At 40.4% G+C, this 15,042-nt stretch overlaps 1 protein-coding gene across 2 annotated transcripts in view; it reads left to right on the top strand.

Annotated features, from left to right (window-relative positions):
* The window catches only part of TENM3 (teneurin transmembrane protein 3), a 1,260,835-nt gene that overhangs the window by 844,462 nt on the left and 401,331 nt on the right, over window positions 1–15,042 (top strand). The window lies entirely within an intron of this gene.

The raw sequence follows: 15,042 nt of genomic DNA, 5'->3' as shown, positions 1-15,042 counted from the left end.
GAAGTACAGGCGGCGAAGCGCAGGCGGCGAAGCGCAGATAGCGAAGCGCAGACAGCGAAGAGCAGGCAAAGAAGAAGGATCAGGTGACCTTGCTTGGAGTTATATCCCCTTGCTGACCGCAAAGTCTCCTGGGGAAAAGTAGTTCTTCTCCGACGGACGAACATTCGGCAGATATCAAACCCCACCCCCAATGCATTACATGATGTTATGGTGTGGAATACTGATGACCAAAAATCATAAAACCATGACAGGAGTGAACTGTTATTGGCTCTGTCTCAGACTTTACACATTACATCAGGCCACCTCTGTGCAAGAGATGTCTCTAATTTCATTTTCTCTTACAAGTCTACTAGTTGCACACATGTTTTTATCTAGTTGTGGAGTTTGTAGCCTCTAGAGAGTCTGTGATCCTAGAATGCAGCTCATCCCCTCTTAAGTGACTAACAGCACTAGGAAATGTTGATCATGTTTTTCCATTCCTTGAGTGAAAGCAAAGTAAGAAAATCTCAGACTGCTGCATGAAAAACTTTTTGTGATAATGCAGATGAGCTTTTAGAATTGAGGGTGTGCAGAGAATTGTGTTGCTTTGCTAGCACAGGGAAGTAGTCAGTTCTGAGACCGGCCAGTCCCAAGGCTCCTGTACTAACACACCAGCTCTCTTCCCCACTGGAGTGTTTCCTGACCCAATGGCACTGACCGTGTTATTTGCCTGCCAGCTTCTAACAGCTGGGGAGTGGTTGTTGCAGCTTAATTAATCGCAATCCTATAGTAGAGTTTAATGTCTTGTGGTCAACAATTTAACTGACTGAAGCACAGCCCATAACAGCAGTATAAAGGTCAATTTCCCTGGAAAAATAGTAATAATAAATTGTAAAGATTTATCTGGATAGAGATTTTTTTAAAAAACATCTTTACAGATTCCAGATTGAATTATTAGAATATATTATCTGTGGAACTTCACTGGAAAATATCTCGCATGGCCTGTACCTGTAGTCAGGTGTCATTCAATGTTGCTGAATTTCTGGCTAGTCTTGGTTACCCAAACACCCACCTTTAGTTGCTGTGAAGTCTTTTAAGTCAGCCTTTTTGATTTTTGATGGCTGTTGGGATTTGACATGATTTCATAGATGTGAATAAACAACGTCTTGACTTTGGGACATCTGCTTTTTAGATGTTCCCTCCACTGGTCCTGAGAGATACAGGTACATTTTTAAAAAGTGTGTCTGTAACACTACACACTGCTTTCAGGAATAATGTTTTGCTGACTGTGTGATTAGATTTGGGTTAAATTTAGAATCTCTAAAATCATCGCCACAAAATTGGATCTGAGCAATGAGTGTTGTGTAAGAACCTGTGCAATGGACCAGCTGCTCTAAGTGTGAGGACTGGAGAATGAAGTATACAAGAATTTAGGTTACTGCTTCTTAAGTCGTCTTTTCAATTTTCAGTACCAAATGAGAATTTCATCAGAGTTAACTACCGTGGAAGGGGAGGGCGAGGAGAAATTACATAGAATCTCTGAGTTGGAATATGATTAAGTAGCCGTACAATGTGGAAACTGAAACGACAGAGCACATTAATAGGGCTTCGCTGTAGGAAATACCAGTATGGGCAGCAGATGCCCATAAATGGCAAAGTTGTACAAAATATGAGCACCTACTGTCTCATGAAAATCTTAGAATAAATGTAATAGTTTTTAATGGGCAGATTAGTTTTATGCAGGATTTTTAAAAATAAATGTTTATTAGCCCAACTATGTGTTGATAGTATTATTGGGAGAATATTTCAAACAAAATGCAAATAGAAGGCAAAGTCAAGACAGATATTTCCATTTTTTTATTGCACCCATACCCACAGTTGTTCTTAGTCACATATTTTATTGATGATATCTTAATGTTTCACTGGAAAGAATATGTATTAACTTTCATTGCCCGAGTTGTGAGAAATTCAGATAAACAAATATCATATAATGACAAGTATACGAATAATTAGAGATAAAAATTCTAAGTAAATCTTCAGTTTTATTAATACTAAAGGGAGACATTCAGAATATGTGTTTGTATGGCTTAGAGCTTTTTAAGCTTCCTGGTGCTTAAAGCCTGTATGAAGGGTGGCTGTAGCTGTGCATTGGCAAGGAGAGGAGTCAAGGAAGGATGATTACACATATTTGTCTACGAGAGCAGGTAGAAACAAACATCCTGAAATGACTATGCCTTGAATAAGCCAGCAACCAGTTAACTGCTCATTGCAGGTTTAGAAAATTCATACACGTCAAGAGTATTTATTGAGAATTCCTTTTCCGTAGCTTTCTTTTCTGACATATCACTGGGAAGGAGGTGGAATAGTCAAGACCAGGTAAGAGTAGAAGAGGCAGGATGTTCTGGAGAAAAGAAAGCAACGTGAGCAGTTGAGATGATGCTATCAGAGTGCTTATTCTGTACTGTGGAGGTTGCTAACCGATGGCATGGGCGGCAGGGAATTTTCTCAGGAGGAAATGTCCTCTTGAGAACCTACCTGACTAAAGAGTGGTCTAGACCCAATCCTTAGTGAACTGAATGAAATGTAATGTAAAGTTAACAAGATGTCGTAGGTATCTGCGAGAACCTTTGTCAACAGATCAAGTGCTGGTTGAAGTACTGAAAGGAGGCAATTATTGTAAAAAATAGCAATACTTTTTTTAAGCAAGGAGTGATTTTAAATATTCATTTTAATAAAATATTCTTGTAAATAGAAATACTGCAATTGCTTGTACTCAGTACAAATCAAAGTAAAATAAAATGCAAGTAAAATATTTAACATTTCATTATAAAATGGTAATATGTACTTTGAAAATACACAAGCACAAGTTATTAATGCAGTGATGGAAAGGCATCCAGCTGTAAGTGACATTTCTAAGTGACAACAGAACAACAAAGAAAGGTGACTAATTCCTTCCCATTGACTTTATGAAAAAAGATAAAAAAAATAAAAATCGGAGTAGGAAAGACATCCAGTAAAGCTTTTTCAACATAAATAACAAATCTAAATCTTTATACTGCTCAACTTTTTAGTAGAGTTTTCTTGAGTGTTTTTTAAAAGCTGTTGCTAGAAAATTGGGTAATAAAGATAAAGTGAAATCAGTAAAGCCATGCTGTTTAATTTTGAAATTCTCAGCTAACTCTTCTGTCTCTCTAACTTTTCTTGAGCTGACTCTTCTCTCAAGCTGACTTTAGAAAAAAACTTCTAAATGTATTTTTTTATCAGTCTAAGAAACAGGTTTTCTAATAGATAATATTATTCGGATCCTTGCTTTTTAGCCTGATAATTATGTTTTTACAAGCTATACTACATAGAGTGTGGAAATTTGTATGTAAGTGGGAGGGAGCAGAGTTTTAACAGCCTTCCGAATAGGGTGAAAATCAGTCTGTGTGTTAGTGATGACAAGAAGCACGTCTTGCAGTCCCTTCAATTACTTGTGCATAAAGCTGTACGACAAGTGCTTGACATCCTCTGTAACCATGGTTAATCAAAGGAAGTCCCATAATGAAAGTGAAAACCTCCCATTTCAGTTCCTTCACACCGCTGTAACTGTAATGGCAAAGTAACAATCTACCCACTTAAAATTGTTTCCTGTGTTTGGCACAAATGAAGCAGGAGGATCAGGAGAATAAAAAATGATAGAACGGAGAGGGAGGTCAGTGATTCACATTTTCTACAATCAGCTGCTAGTGTTTTGAACAATTGGTTAGACACGTTTATTCTTGTTTTACAACCTTGTAAGCACTTGTTATTTTTCCTTTTGTTCACTTGGCTGTTCCTTCGGACACTTTCCCAATGATACAGAAAATGTTTCCTTTTATTTTCTAATTTTTACCGATGTCGAATCAGACCAAGGAGCGTTGCGACTGTCAGCCATGTGAGCATACAGCATGTTCCTCTGGAAGTTTATGTCAAAGTTGTGAGAGTGCATCAGTTACATCAGGTCTTTGAAACAGTAATTTATGTGATAGTTTGTTGAGCTAAGTTACCAAGTGGCTTTTAGAGAAAGTATGAAGTGATATCAGGCAAACAGAGCAGTCTCACAGCTATCTTTCTGCTCTGCCCTCAGTGCTTGGCACAGCTAAGTGAGAACACAGTCTAAATAGAAGCATTAAAACCAACTATTTTTTAGTATGATGTTCAAAAATATCTGACTCTTTCCCTGGAGCAGTTTCTTTTCATTTCACTGAGATTTCAGTTTAAGAATGAGACCTTCTGAAAATATAATCTGAACTAAGCGTTTCCTACTTAAAAATCACAGGAATTTAATTCCATTCATTCTGTCTTGGTTTCTGAAAGGACACTTGATGATGAGCGATGGACTTTGCAATAAAAAGGTTTTTCTTTTCCCATTGTAGTCTGTCTGCTGTTCCCAACACAGTCACATTTTTCTTAGTCGATGCCCACACATCTCCTGTGGGCAATTAACATGCAAAACTGAAAGGAAAATATTATATGTGCCAGGGCATTGAGAAAAACGTGAAGGCAGCCAAGCTGTGGAAAAGCTCAGAGTCTAAGGAAGGTGGGTTTGGGACAGATGTGCGCGCACTGGAGGAGAGGGAGTACCCGAGGGGAAGCTAGAGGAGTGCTCAGTGATCTCACACAGCACAAAGAAAGAGAAAGAGAGGGCTGCTTCAAGCGGCACTGCAACAGAACATGTGGAGGGGGTTAAAGAGAGGGGGAAATCTGTTTGCTAATGCAGACCTTTCTTTCATGTCAAAATGATCACTCTTGTTTCACTTCCAGTCACTTAACTTTTTTAACATTTTGCCTTCAAGTGTTACTTCCCTTAAAAGGACATTTCAGAACTGAAAGTTGATGTTGCTTATTTTATTTACTATTCCAACCTATTCAAAAATGGAGTGTTGCACTTTCAATCTGATTTCTTCATATAAAAAGAAACTGTATCTTAAACAGAATAGGAAATTAGAGGTATTTTCCTTCCCAGTAATACTCAGAGAAACTAGGTAGAAATGGTACAAATATATTAGTAGTTAAAAATCTATCAATCAAAGGGTAAAATGTATACTGGAGACAGCATGTTTATCTATGTAATTCATTTCTGGGTTTTGCGATCTTTTGTTTGGAAACTATAAGAGGAAAGCTGAAGCAGTGTTAGAATTTGAAAACTGTGTTCTACACACAGTGTTTGTTTCTGTAAGAAAGTAGCAAAATGTGTGATGCCTGCAGTACTGTTTCTATGGTGGTACATCATTGAATTGAACCATCTGAGGCAAATTTTCACTCATACAACTTCCTCGCGCAGAGTGGCCTCCCATAAAACTGAACACAGAGCTGTATTGAATTGTTTTTCTTTAAAATCCTTTTTCTTTAGTTAAAGATACGAGTATAGCCTTGCAGTGAATCATCAGGCTAAAGATAGTTTGGAAACCTTGCTCATCACCTGAAGAGCTGAACAATTTCTTTGCTTCTGTCCCAGTTCTGGGCATGACCTTAAGCCCACATGTCCTTAGCTGGCTTTACTTCTGTGGTAGGAATTCATCAGAAACATTGTCAGTGCTTCAGGGTGCAGTGCCCTCTGTCCTCAGCATGCTTGTGTATTCCAGCATGCTGAGGCACCTCGAATTTTAGAACTTCAATTCCGAGTCTCAATAGGCTTATTTACAGTGTAAAATAAGGAGGAGTCATTCCTCCAGTACCACAGAAATGCCTATGACAAAATTAATAATGTCCTTATTCAGTGCACCATTCTAGTGGCATGCAGTAAGGAAGAGAGGGCAAATTCTATAGACTGTGGGAGACAAAAAAAAAAAGAAAAAAAGCAGAGTGATTAACTGATTAACTGCCTTCCCTTTAAATAAGGCTGTTTGCTAGAAAAGCTACAAAGCTAAGTATTTGATCACTGAATATGGCATCCTGCATCAAACAGCAGGATACTGAATCACAGTTACATGGCAGCCTTGATTATTGGTGACATTCACTAATTTTTGATGGTTTGATGTAGCAACTTCATTGCTTTTTGCTATCACTTTTCATTTTAATATGTAACAATAAGTATATGCATTAAAATAATCTGATTTTCACAAGAGGATTAACACATGCAAAGTAGTACTTACAGAAAACATAGAAAAATGAGAAATACTATCAGCGTAGACATGGAAGCTATTATCTAATTACAAAAGGAAGTGGTGTGTGAATTTGATTATTGCCAATGTTGTTACTTATTTGTATTGCCGTGCCTTCTATGAGCACTCAGACTGCAAGAGCTTTCAGACTCCCTGCATTAGATGCAGCCTAAATGGAAAAGACCTTTCCTGCTTCCAGAGAACTTACTGTCTAAGCATAAAACAGAAACACAACAGCAGTGCAGCTAATGGTGGCACACTGAAGTGGTCAGCACAATAGCAGTGACCTCAGTGCAATCACAAATGCTGTCTGAGATCACAGGAAACATCTCAAAGAAGCAGCTAGGAAACAAGTGAGATAGTTCAGTGATTTTTTTTTTCTACCAAGGATTTCTTCCAAGTGTCAGAGAAATCATGGAAAAAGATGCATTTCAAAACTTAAGAATTGGCAAGGATGGTTGGCATCATATGTGAGCCTGACATGGGTGTTGAGCTTCTGACAGTAAGGAAGAGATGACTGGCAGGATGGGAAAGGGCAATGGGAAAATCCTGAAAAGAAAGGCAAGGAGTTGAAGTTCCACAACAGAGCAGAGAGAGGCTGCCAGAAGTACATGGCATCACCCTGCTGCCTGCAGTGGCCAAAGTGGCAGCCTGCAAAAACCAAACCTTTGCAGAGTGCTCTGAAAAGTTATGAGCCACATACAACTAAATCAAGATATACATATGTATATTTTACTTTCTGTGCTAGAATTCCTTTTGACAGACGTAGCAGGGTTGTTCCATGATCAGTGTCAGAATTATTAATTCTATAATGGAAAAACATAAATGCAATTGAAACTCTAATTTTGCCAACACATGAGCAGTAGATTGCTGCTGCTGCTGCTTTATGAATTTCCTTTTATTTATGATTAGTGAATGAACACTAATGCAGTATTTTCAAAGTGTGAATATACAGTTTCACTTGTTTTCTTCTGCTTAATGTTTCAGAAAGAGCTCTGTGTTTTAGAAAGCTTCCATAAAGGTCTATATTATAAAATGAAACTGTTTAGAAGTAGTTCCTTTCCTTTTTCACGTTGTTCTAAGTCCTGTCCCCAAAGTGACATGTCAGCTTTTCTTTGAGTCAGCAAATGCTAGAGTTAATATTAATGCTGAACTGGGGTTTAAGTTTCCTAAGATCAGAACTTTTTTGTCTGGATTCTGTGTTGCTGTGAAATCTGATGATAATTTTAGCTTTTAAAAAATATCACCGTTATTCATATTGTATTGTAAGTTTTGATGAATACACTATTTCTGATCTAGTTTTGATCAAACATAATTCAGGAGAGGTAATGAAAAATCAGAATGCTGCGTGCAATTACGCTGCTGTGAAATCAGCAACACAAATGTGGCACTGATGCAGCTGAGAATTAAAAAGTGAAGACAATAAAAGTGAAAGTGATTTTATTTTGTTTTTCATCCTATGTTCTATTTCAGTTCTCTGGGGGAGAACAGAAACTTCTGTATCCAGAAGCTGTGGGTGTTTTAATAATCACCTTATCTAATACACACAGTATTCAATGTATAGCTGACTGAAAACAAAAACAGAAGTCTGAATGCATATGATGGAAAGGACTACAGCAGTCCAAATTGATGTCAGTGCCAAATTTGTCTCTCTCCACAGTTGGAGGTGGTCCAGTGCTGAGGTAAGACGTGTGAAAAGTACAGGGTTCCACTCAAGCTGCTACATTTTTGCACACACATACTAAGGCACATTGTTCCAAATAAAAGATGAATATAATAGACTCCAAATTTAGGTCACTGTAAGTTCCTGAAATAAATTATGTTCAGAACTTCCATTTGAGGGTGGAATTATCAGTTACACAATTCTTTTTGAGTGTAATTGTACTGAAGACTTTTGGAGTTTTCCATATACAGCTTCTTGTGATTTAAGAAACCTATAAATTCAATTTATTTTGTTACAGTTTAAAAATAAAAACAACAATTTTAAACATGCTATGATTTTTTCTCAAGCCAGAAAAATAAGCGCATTTGAAAAGAAAAGCACTGGAAATACAGAATGAGAATAATTTGTATACCTTATGTATCTGAAGTGTTATGTGTTGTGGGTGGTTTTTGTTTGGTTGGTTGGTTGGTTGGTTGGTTTTGTTTTTTAAGGGAGTTTGAATGCAGTGAAATTGATATAAGAACGTCAGTATTAGCTTCTGAGATAACATTTCTGATTGCTCCATTTGTGTGTATGAGTGCTTGTTTTCTGTGTCCCTTCCTTGTTTTCTCTAAATGGAAATATCTCTAGGGAAGAACAGCTTTCCACGTTGTGTTTTTTGGAACTTTCAAAACATTGTTCCCTCTTCCTCAGGTTGTGATATGGTACATTAGGAGAACTCTTGATTATATTTGTCATAGTAGGGCTGGCCTTGTACTTGATGGATTAAAAGGGGATCTCTACCTAATAAGGTGATAGTTACTGTGCTTTCTTTCATCTTCACATCTGAGAACCTGGACAGTGCCAAAGCTGCAGAGCTGACATGTTCTTTATCTGTGTCATTGCCCACGTTTAGTCCATATAATCATTACTTCCACAGAAAATTCATAGTTCCTCTGTTCTATATTTCTCTCCCTGCTAGTGAGATTATCTTGAGCTTTCAGAAAAGCAGCAAAGAGATATTCCATCACTGTTGTTTCAGCCAACAAAAGCTGGACAGTTGTGTTCATTTTGTATGATTGCTTCCCTTGTTGCTTTGGCCTCTGGTCTAATCATTCCCAGTTTGTTCAGCTCCACAAGGAGTGCCCCAAAGTCTGGAGGAAGGGAAAACATACAGCTGTCTTCTACACTAGCATCTTTCTTCTTCCCAGATTCCTCCATCGTCAGAATTATCTGTTTTTCAACAAAAAAAGAGGACCCCTAAGTCATTAATAGCATGTGGGGCTCCATGTATGATTATACTAACATACACAGTTAGTACCATACCAATATGGGAAATTAGCATTTTCAACTCATGCTTTTTCTTTCACGCAAGAACCTTGGTTTGAATGCCTATCAGCCTCCAGTTTCAACAAACAAAATTTAAAAAATAAAAATAAAAAAAATCTTTCACTAAGAAGTTGCATTCCATTGCCATGGAAACCTGTGATAACCCCATAAATAGGGTTCATATAGAAAATAATATGTAAAAACACAGGTCTGAAACCAATTGGACTTGTGTATGTTGTTCCTTAATAAGACTGCACCATGCTACAGCTATCTTACTCTAAATGAAATCTTCTGAGAATACAAAAGAAGCAGGGATGGTAGAAAGCAGTTATATTCTTTGATTATCTGCTGTCATGGGAAATATGAATCAAGCTTCCAAATACAATGTCCCTTCCTTAGGCTCCTCCACCAGGTATGTCAGGGAAACGTTTCCATAAAAAATGAAAATGTCACTTGCCAGGAAAGGTGAATATATCTGTTTACTCACTTCAATTTCATAAAGAAGCATTGGAATATCCAAAGTTTTTGTGAAACTGGTGGAAACAAGCACTCCATCTTGAGGCTGGAAAGATCCAAGAACGTTGTGAGTTAAACCAGTATTTCTGTAATATGAAGTTCCGAAGCATGTGTGTGTGTACACAGAGGCTGTAGCCCCATGGTGAATGTAGCACAAACCTTTGTTAGACTTACTGATCCAGCTCTTCTGAGACAAATTCTGTGATTGCAAACCTCTGAGCCACTTCAAAGAGCTGCTCTTTTAAAAAGTATCAAAGACATGCTGGAAATAAAGCTCTGTCTTCTGAACAGAGAACAGTACCTATCCTGTGGTCCTACAGAAAGTAACTGGCAGAGTATTGTATGGAGTAGGCAATATTTAGGGCAGGACAAGTACTTAGTTTAGCGTTTGCAATCCTATTGCATGCCAAGGCCCTTGTAACTGTCAGAAGGAGAGCTCCTTATGTCAGATAGAAACCAACTCTTGCTGCTGGCTCTGACTGCCACGCTGCTTATAAGAAACCAGGAATGCTGCTTACCATGCACTTAGAGAGTACACAAACACAGGAAAAGTATTCTTAACCCTCATGCAGATAGAAGCAAACCAAATTTTGAAAAGTAATTTATGATTTTCTTATAGAAGGAGCATGAGATACGCATAAGCTGTTATGAGTACTTTATATAGATATATAATATATATATATATTTATATTATATATATATATATATAATTTTTTTTTTTTTTTTTTTTTTTTTTTTTTGTGGAGTGTGTGCTTTACTCAAAATACCCTAGCTTCTGCAATGGCACTCAGTTAGAAGATTCTGCTCACCTCCGTCATGACTTTGCCGTTTGCTGTATGTATCAATAAAACCAATGAGCCACAGCATTGCCTGCTTTCGTTTCTGGAAGACAAGGCACCAGTATGAGTCTTTAATATAAATGCGTATTTGTTATTAACAACACATACATTAGGAAAGATATTTTGGAATCTCGTGGTGCAGCTTTTCTCTGCTAGGGCAAAGTGATTAGAGTGAAATTTTCTATTTGCGGGAAAGACCGTATCACCCAATTTCCCTGTAAATATCCTCAGCCACTATTTATTCTTAGGCTTCTACAATTATGCCACATATGATTTGATTATTGGGGTTGGCAGAACCATGGCTAATGGAATCAGAATCATGGCTACAGCAAGCTTTGTGCATTCTCACTGCCAGTTTTCTGCATAACTACACTTATGTCACTCAAGCTGCGCAGGGGTACTCTAACAATTAATTGTAAACCAGGGGGAAACTTTTAATGGACCTCTTCTTGAGATCTTGTGTTAAAAAAAGAAAAGTTCCCATGAGTGAAGTATAAGTTAGCTTTTCCAGGGGGAAAAAAGGAATGAATTACATTTCTCTTCTTGTCCTTTAAATGAATAGCGTAGTTTGGGTGAAATTATCGGGCAATTGCATGCCTTTTATGCAGATAATGCTATTTGATGAAAGCGGTGTTTTGATCTGCTGAGGATAATACAGATCCAGGGTTGGATTCATTGGTGAGAGTAAAGCTGTCTTCTGTGATAACTTCATCTCAGCATGAGGTCAGACGGGGAAAACTGGGATGGGGGATTAAAAAATGACACAGTCGGAGCAGTATTCAGTTCCCTGCTGTGCTCCTGGCTGCACACTATAGCTTATGTTTCTGATCTGTTATGGTATTGTCTGCTTTTCTCTCCCAGAGCAGAAAGAGATTGCTTAAAACTTTTCTTTTTTCAGCTGGAGGGATTAGTTCGGTGCAGCTTTTTTAATTAAAGAAACTGTATCTTTTTCAGTGTAATTTAAGGCTGTACAAGAAGGCCATCAGCATTCATAACTTAGTGCTGTTACCTGCCACAAAGCCGAGCTGTTCCTTTTGCGCTCTGGGCAAGACATCACCAGGCAGAGTTCAGAGGGTTAAAAATTGATCGTTGGCTCCGCAATTGGAAAAATCCAGTTGGCCCTTATCTCCCAAAAGTTTTCAGGCAGCTTTGCCGTTAGTTTATCAGGGCTTTCTTAAAAAACATCTCTGTGACATCAGGAAAGGGGGGAAAAATAGTCTGTTATGTGAAAATAGACCTAAGCATGTTTTCTCCTCTAAAAAATACAAAAATACCCTCGAGTATAAAAATGGCAACTATTGGAGATGTCTCTGAGAAACAAGCAACTTCTTTAGATCCACGTTTAGTTTCGCTCTAATGATTATCCAAAAATATAACTTCATTAATTGGGAATAGTGCATTAATAATTTGCAGGTGTTTGTGATACACAGCAATGGTCAGCGTGTGTTTGCATCTGTAAACAGACATTTGTGCATATATGTATATATCTATATGTATACATCTGGATGCATCTGTATACAGATGCATGTAAGAATATACACACACACTTATATATATATTTTTTTTCAGCTCCAAGAGTTGAATTTACAGCTCCATTTATCCAAGATTAATGGCTAAAACCTTCAAATGTTTCAAATAAGGCCCATATGGTGATCACTTTACAAAGCATACAGGGACTGTGCTTAGGTTGCAACATACACATTTCCAACTAAATTCCATGCCAGATCAATTAGAAACAGTTCTCCTGAGCAGACAGGAACAAACACAGATTGTTACCACTATACTGCCTGAACTCTTATCTTCCAGGAATGAAAGCACTCATCTTGAATACGACATTTTACTAGCAACAGTCTAAGGAAGTTTTAAATGCAATAATATTTTAATGAAGTCTGATTTTAGGTGCATCAGACAGTGCAGGTAACACCCAAGTTACCAAACCAAAACAGCAGATCACTGTCCCTCGTTAGAGCTTTGAGTTAGACATGCATTTCCCGGGCTGCATTTATTAGTGGTGTCTTCTGCTTGGAGGAGTTCATGGCAGGGAGAGGGGAAAAGAAAAGAAACAGACAACGGAAAAGCGCACTTGGTGTGTGCTTTCCTCATTCTGTGTGTTTCTTTCTTCTCCCCTTCTCCCCCCCCCTCCCCCTTGAAATAATCTTTTTCTCTGGATTTCCTTTGTTTGAGCAGTTAATTGGTGGAATTTGTTACAATGATTTTTTTTTCCATGTTTCTTTCAGCCAGAAAGCTAGAAAGTGGGGAAAAAAAAAAAAAAAATTAATTATGAGGTTTCTTTGAAACAAGGCCTCTTTCTTCTTACAGAAATCATACATTCTGAATAAATGTGACTATTATGGAAACCTCTGCATGCACACATAAGGTTTGTGTCGTGTCTGCTGAGTCTCTGTCGGCGTCTGCACTCCTCCCATCCCTGGGGTGTATGGGTGGGCACTCCAGCATGTGCTGGGGGGGAAGTGCTGTACAGGCAACCCTACATCTTCTCAGCCTCGGGTACTGACTCATGGTGATGGCAGTAATGGCCTCTCATGCTGGCTGCTGCTTGTGAGCACAGGGTGATTGAAGTGATGTGCTGGGTTTTAAGGCTGTGAGTTTAGCTCAGCCTGTAGTTCCTAATGCAGTCCTAACCACAGAGGAAAGCCATTTCGGTATTCCAAATCATATGCAGACTCCTTCAGGTTCTTTTGTAGGAGCCCAGTGAAGAGGGTCAGCAGTCGGTGCAGCTCAAGTGTGGCGTTTTTGCCAAGGGGTCAACCTCGCAGATAGCTTTGTTTTATGCAGTGGAACACAAACTAATGTAGTGGAAAAGCCTGACCCCCATTTAAAGGTTGATTTGTATGATAATCAGTACATTTAGTGACTTCAAAATGAATGTGTGTAAGGCCCTATCTTGCTTTAATTAAGGTAATTAAGACATATTTCCCTCTGCAGACAGCTATTTAATTTTATGGCTTCGTCAGTGATCAGATTCGAGTGTTTGTTCTAAGATTTTAGCACAATCCAGCGCTCCAGCCAGCGCCTTTCCCGCTCTGCTCCCGGCAGACCGACACGCTGTTGGGAAACCGGGCAGGTGCCTCCGCCCGAAGCACCCCCTGCGTGCCGGAGAGGAATTTGGGGCAGGGCTCAGGGCAGGGCGCACGGCCTGGCACCCTCCTTCCGTCCCATTGCGCTGCGCGGGGATAGCGCGGTGTGCGTGAGGGGCCCCAGGAGCGCGTTGGGCTCGGCCGAGAGGGATGGGGAGCGGGGACGGCCCGGTGCGGACTGCGGGGAGCTCGCTGTTGGCACCCCGAGAGGCGGCAGTAGGGCTGGCGGCAGTTTCTCCCTGTATTCGTTGTGGATGACGAACGTTTGGCAAGGGGGAGGCTTGGGGACGCGCCATTTTCAGACGTGCGAACGTCACCCCAAGCGGGGGTGCGTGTGGACGCGTTCAGAGAACACTTTCAGAACACTTCCAGAAGTTTGGAAAGAGCGCGGACGTGCCGAATTGGCCCTATTTTGGTGCTCCCGGTAGGTGAATGCGGGAGCAGCACCTTCGCTCGCACTGACTGTTCTCTAAGGCTTCCTGGGAGTCACGGAGAAACAAAAAAAAAAACAGGTCGCCAGGGCGTGCACGTGTCCTTTTCGTGTTTTCCTACCCGACAGAAAGCGCATTGGCAGCCGAAAGGAGTGAGGAAGGGTAGCGCGGTTCTTTGAGATGGGATGGGTGGCGTAGGGCGGGACTGCCCGCACCGCTCCGCACGGCCGCGCACCGCCCGGACCTGGTGTGTGTGGATAGGTGTTTGCCATTCCGTGTTTGTGCGGGGGGCTTCGCACGAGCGAGGAGCGACGCAGTTTTCTTGCTTGGAACGCAGTGACCCGTCTGAAGCGTCTGTATTCAGGGCGCTGAAAAGTTCTGTTCCGGAGGGAACGGATCGAGCTGGGTCGTGCGAGTGGCAAAACGAGTGCAAAACGCACCTCCGTGTTTGCGTCTGCAAAATTTAACTTCCAATTTTGTGCTAGAAGGCCAAAAAAAGAAAAAAAAGAAAAAAAGAAAAAAAAGAAAAGAAAAAAAAAGAAAAAAAACCGCTCGTGTAGCCGTAGCTCTCCAAGATGTGCTGTAATCTAGCAGAAATGCAACTTTGTAAGCTTTGCGACTTCAGTTACAGCGTGTGGCTCAGCGCAGGGCTGGGGTGTGCTGCCTTTCCCCGCCGCGTTTTGCGCTGAACAGTTCCGCGCACTTCACAGCTGTGCTCGGGGGGAGCCTCCCCTGTGCGCGGTGTTTGAGGTGGAGATGGGGGCAGCTCCGGGCCCACCTGCGCGGGGCGGGGAGGCACTGCTGCCCCGCTGGTGTCGGTGTCTTCAAAAATACCCTCTCCCAGAGCGCTTCTCTGTAACTCGAAGCAGTTAATCTGTGGTAGCACCGCTTTTCCGTTAGAAAACACCCGTAGCGTTTCCCGTGCGCTCAACCTTATGAATTACACTTAGAGGTGTCGGATACGTTTGCCATCACCCTCGCTGCAGAACGGGGCTGTGCAACCTGGGCAATTTCTTTAATGTTTGAGGTCTGTGATACACCGGTAGTTATCCCCGGGTGCCGGCGCCGTCCCAGGGCGAGGGT

The sequence above is a fragment of the Lagopus muta genome, chromosome 4 (assembly GCF_023343835.1).
Source record: "Lagopus muta isolate bLagMut1 chromosome 4, bLagMut1 primary, whole genome shotgun sequence".
Lineage (NCBI taxonomy): Eukaryota > Metazoa > Chordata > Aves > Galliformes > Phasianidae > Lagopus > Lagopus muta.
The sequence above is the reverse complement of the archived record's forward strand: the minus strand, read 5'-3'. Positions and strand labels throughout refer to the sequence as shown.